This window comes from Sardina pilchardus, chromosome 6 (assembly GCF_963854185.1).
Source record: "Sardina pilchardus chromosome 6, fSarPil1.1, whole genome shotgun sequence".
Classification (NCBI taxonomy): domain Eukaryota; kingdom Metazoa; phylum Chordata; class Actinopteri; order Clupeiformes; family Clupeidae; genus Sardina; species Sardina pilchardus.
The window spans coordinates 15694070-15700077 of record NC_084999.1 but is presented as its reverse complement, the minus strand read 5'-3'; positions in this window follow the sequence as shown (position 1 = coordinate 15700077).

The window sequence follows — 6008 nt, the reverse complement described above, 5'->3', positions numbered from 1 at the left end:
TTATTTTCTTGCTTGGCTGCTTATTCATTATCACAATGCCTCATTATGGTCAGATGGTCACACAGTGAGTTGGCTGCCCCACTGGGATATGCTATAGGTTAGAACAGTAAGATCAAAACTGGACCAGTTTTCTCAAACTATTTTTTTTCGCTCTGCGCATGAAACACTTCAGTTGTGCGTCTGGTGGAGTCAGTCTGTTAGGCTGTAGATGTTCATGTTCACTAGTACTTCACTAGTTCAGTATACTCCACAGCAAGTCTCTCGACAAAAGGATATAACACACGTAGGGCTTCTCATAATGTCACATTTGTTCTATCGGCACCACTCGGTGAAATTACACTCATCACCACAGACCCCACGCTGTTAAGGGCGATGGAACAGAAGGTTAGACGTCAGACCGAGCGACTCATTTCCCCTCTTGCCCACCACCATTTTCCCACTTGTTTTGTTTTCTGTACCTTTCCATCCCCGACGCGCAATATATGCTGCTGTCCAATAGCCGTGACCTTGACACGTGACCTTTAAAAGACAGGGATCTTGGGGAAAGAAGCCAACGCTTTTTTTTTTAGCTTTCCAGGGCTGGCTGTTAGATCCGCTCTTATAAGGATTACGAGGAGGGGCTGTGCCCCAGGGGGATGCCTGCTGTGTTGGCGGTGCAATTGTATGTTCAGTGCCTGTAAGACCAGTGTGAAAGTGTTTCCACTTCTCTATGTTCCTTGGTCTTTGGTGGCCTTTGAAATCACTGGGAATAGAGGTACCAGTAATATGTGTTTTTGTTTTCTGGTGTGCAAACAGAAAGAGAGCTGGCTATGTTTAAATTTTTTTAGCTGACACTTTTATACATATAGACACAGCTCAGAGAGTGTATGCATTTTCATCAGCAGCACTGTTTCTTCCTTGCAGTCCTTCCTGCGATCACACTCTTATCCTTGGTACTGCCTGCATCTTTATCCAGACGGATAGACAGATGAAAAGATTGCTACGTCGCTAGATCACTAGGGGGAGATTGTGCATTCTGCTGTCTTTAATACTGTAAATTACAAGCAAGGTTTCAAGGAAACATAAAACCAAAATGTTGAGATTTTTTATAATACTCTTTCATTGTTCCTTCCGACTAGATTACCAAGCGAGCAAACTAAGCAAAGGAAATAAAACACGACAGGCATTTATTTTATAGGCAATTATAACATCTAATTTAGTAATTAATGACCAAGGTGTCCCAATATTATTAATTATAATTGCTCAATCCGACATAAAGTTTCTCCTAATTGGCTGCAGCCTTTAAGCAAATCTCTCCGTAATGCTCCATTTCACTATATCGCATTTACTGTACATCAACTTAACTCTGATGTGATCATGCTGCCTCAACAGTCACTGGCCTGTCAGTGAAATACTGTATTGTACAGAAAAATACTGTGTTAATGCCATTACCTGCATGTTAGTTATCGGACTTGAGTCCACCATTGTTCTCCTTAAATATACTTATTATTATTCTTTTTCACCTGCTACTGTTACATGCTCCTAGAGCGTCTGAGACACCGCTTCAACCCGAACTGCTACTTCCTGCTGTGGGTTTGGGGTGACTGCCCCTTGTCGTTCTTTCCTTATTCCTTTTTTTCGTCTCTTTTTGCCCCCCATTGAAATGGGAGAGTGGGAGCGGCTGTATGACAGCTGGAAACGCACAATTAAAATAGAGATTTCAAACCTTGTCAATGGACAAACAGAGAGAGAGAGAGAGAGAGAGAGAGATACAGTAGAGATACAATAGAGAGTTCAGGAGAGGGGGAGAGAAAGAGAGAGAGAGAGAGAGATGAGACAAACAGAGAGTTTGGGAGAGGAGGTGTAAGAGAGAACGAGAGAGAGAGAGTTTGTGTGTGAAGGTAAGAATGTATGTACAGTATGTATGAACATATATGTGTGTGTGTGTGTGTGTGTGTGTAAATTCTAAATGTGCACGTGTGTTTGTGTGGGTGCAGATGTGATTGTGTGCGTACTGTGTGCATGCTTGGGTTTGAGAATGTGTGTGTGTGTGTGTTTGTGTATCTGTATGTTACATAATGTAAATTGGATATGCGTGTGTTTTTCTGTGTCTGTATATGTGTTTATGTGTGTGTATGTGGGTGTGTTGGTCTGTGTGAAGGTGTGTGTGTGTGTGTGTGTGTGTGTGTGTGTGTGTGTGTGTGTGTGTGTGTGTGTGTGTGTGCGTGCGTGCGTGCGTGCGTGCGTGCGTGCGCGTGGGCGTGCGCGATCCAACGTAGTATGTGTGAGCGAAAGGGAACAATAGGAGTACAGTCAGAAAGTATCTCAGCAACACTTTCATGTATCCAAGCCAAACTTGTTACTGTGCTTGAACACATGGATCCATTGTCAGGATGCACATAAAACGCAGCGCCCTTACATCTGTAAGGACTTTGCATTTAGCAAACATGCCCAAGCCCAATTCTATGCAATTCTAATGCAGTTCTGTGCAATTCTAGTTAACCATTACTCCTTGTTAGCTCAGAGGCGTGGCAGGAGTGTTGAACAAAATGAAAACCATTGCATTTGTTCCTGAGCTGTCCATTCTTAACCTCTCATTACTGTGGGACAGGCAACCGGTGGAAGAGAAACAGAATGGCTTGATTTGCTTTAAAAGCATGTGTCACATTTCCCCACTGTTCATACTGCTTTTCAGAATTCCACCCTCCAACACCCTCAGCCCTGTATGTGCCACCGGTGTCAGTCGTGGCAAATGGCCGATCTGTCAGCCCCGTCTCCCTGTGAGTGAGGAACGAGCTCGCGCCTTGGCTCGCCGTCTGCGACGTGACAGACACGCCGTGACGAGGCTCGGCACACAGATGGCGGCACGCCTCAGTTTCCTCTGGTCCCATCCGGCCACACCGCAGGTGTGCCACCGATCAGAGGCATGAAGTAACACACACACACACACACACACACACACACACACGCACACACACACACTGCCCCTTTGGTCACAGTGGCAGGTCACATTATCACCATACAACTGCCTGCACGTGAAGTATGTGGGAAAACAGGGTTGAAATCCCACCTATAGTGTCACTTCAAATTAATTAATGTTTCCATTATTCATTATACCCAATTCGCCACATCGCTGTTCGGCAAATAAAGGGCCAATAACTAGAATGGTAATTGCATTTTGAAGTATTAATGAAAAAGTCATTAATGGTCATATTTAATTTGCTGACCACCATTCTACCACGGAGAAGGGTCTTTGAAGACAGTTTTTTCTTGGAATCATGATTCCTGGATTAAGCAATTACCTGACCCAGTTTCAAAATGGAAACTTTCTCTATTTGCACAGGCTCACACTAACTCGTGTTATTATCAACTACTGAAATAGTTGATAATAACACATGATCAAACTGTTTGCATCAGGACGACCTGACAGCCCATGTACATGGTGGGTTATCATGGCATGTCTCTCAGAAGTTATTTTAAAGTGCATGATACTTAGTAGCAGCACCTGACACCGGAAGAGAAAAAAAAAAAAAACATCTTTGTTCTTGCGCCTCATCATTTGCGTAAGTGTGTCTAATTAAAGGAATTATGCTGACATTTAAATGTCTAATCCCTAGACAAAGATAAAAGCCACTTGCTCGCTACTGAAACAAAGCAGTATCCGCGCCAACAAAGCTTCGCCAGAAAACAGTCTCTGCAAAATCACTGTGATAATGTGTGACAGTCGAGATAGCGTTGCACTATGCGGTGACGTGAGATATTGCTGAGCTGCGCTTTGAAATAACAGACAGGTCTGTCCTAGAGCACGTGCAATTGCAAGGATTTCATGAAGGTTCATAGATTTAAAGAATTATAATCAAACCCTAATGTGTGCCCATGCTGCGTGGCCATTATTTACTATTTTACCAATCAGCGTTATAATGAATAAATTGCAGTTCGCCGTTGGAATACGAAATGAGCCCAGAGTGTCCATTTGAGTCACTTACTCGCTGATGTTCAGATATACATACACAGTCACAGTCATGGCCGGTAATTCTGTTGTTTTTTAAATGATTTTGAGGGCTGACGTCACAGTGCACTCCCACGTGTCTTTTGGGCCGGGCTCTAAGCCCACTGTTGACCCAGAGGATCAGTGGAATGGCCGGTGGGCCGCAGGACGAAGGGAGATGATTGAATCGGTCTCAGGAGAGGGGGGGGGGGGGGGGGGGTCTGTTTGAATATGAGATGCTGGGTTTCAATGGAGGGGATTGGGAAATTGGAAGGATACTATATGTGACCATTGGGAAGAAAGAGAGAGAGAGATGGAGATAATGCGTGATTTTTTTTTTCTCTCTATAAGCTGACCGTGTTTATGGAGCCTGTGCAGTTGTTTAACTGTCTGCGTTGGATTTGAACAGGCTCAAGAATGCTAGGATGTCCTCGGTTGGGACAATTTGGCTTTCCATTTTATTGAATCACCATATACTGTATATTGTTTTCTGTTACATTCTGAGTTTTCTTTTGTTATTAATGTGTCATGATCATGTAATACCACATGTAATAGATGTACATCTGCAACAGTGAGACCTGATTTAATGCCAATGAGCAGTGTCTTATGATCTTGTCATTTTCTACTGTATTTGCAGCGATGAGAAAACATTCTAAATGTTTCTGACGGACACATTCCGACATACATTCACATTCCAGCTTAGCAAGTACACCTAAGACATAAGTGACCAAGTTGTCAAAACAATGGAAGACTGTTGTAAAGAGGGTACTCATTTGTATTCTGTGGTGGTTGGCTCCAGTGGCGTAAGTCATAAATAAAGTGAAACCAAAAAATGAAAAATGGCAACCTTTAAACAAAGTGGAGACGGTTTTTAGTGAAGCATGAAGGTAATCTGTTTGTCACCGCAGTTAAACAACGCGTCCGCCGAGGGTGAAATGTCTCCCAGACTCTCTGTGATGGCTTGTTTGATAGATGACGGGGAATCTCTGGTATCTGCTGATACGATAATTGATAAATCTTCCTTCCATGGCGGGTTTTTCCATTAGATTTACCGTGATGAGATTTTTCCTGCTCGTTATTTTGTGCATCTTCAACATATTTACACAAATGAATCAACTGTGTTGCAGTAAGCAAGGGATATTTAATAGTGTACTACCGGTATTCATGTCTGCAAATAATATTAGTCCATTAGTCTTATGTCTGTAAAGTGATCTTGAAATACTAACTGGTGGCAGATGCCCATTTATACTGTATGGATCAAGCTCTTAGAGGTCTTGCCTCTGTTATGTTGCGTCTGACACAAAGTGAGGGATATTGATTGAAATGAAAGCCAGCAGTGCAGATTTAATGTGACCGGGCGTGTCTCTTAAGACCATAAACAAACCATCATTGTCTGCGAAATAAATCCAGAAATATAAATGACAAACACCAGAATAAGATACATAAACAGCGCATGAAAGAGCTGTCTCGGTGCTTCATTCAGATGTCAGTCATTGTCATTTTTTACACACCCAGCGTTCTTTTTCAGTATTCAGTTTTTATGGTTTATATTTGTTTTTTCCTCCTCATGTCCCTCAGTGGTTGTGGCCAATCTGTCTGTCACTCCTGTTGCTAATTCAATCAGCACACTTTAGAATCAGCTCGAGTGTCCCTAATCAGGATGGTCTACTGCCTCCGCGTCCTGCCTCTCCTCCCACTCTGATTAGCACTAATTCCAAAGCGCAAACAACTGGTTAATCAAATGTAATATTTGCGTTGCTCTAACTGGCTGGAGGAGACGGCCCCTTCTGGGCTCTTGACACCGACAGTGATGTGTCTTGGGCTACCACGCCGTGTCTTTAGCCTCTGTTAAAATGTTGTGACCATATGCTCTGGCAATCACAGAACTATGCACACGCGCGCGCGCGCACGCACACACGCACACACGCACACACGCACACACACACACACACACACATATAACAATACAAGTCCAGGGTTCACCTTCATGGCATGTGCTTGAATGACCTCCAGTTTCCTTAATGCACATTCTTCCATTTAT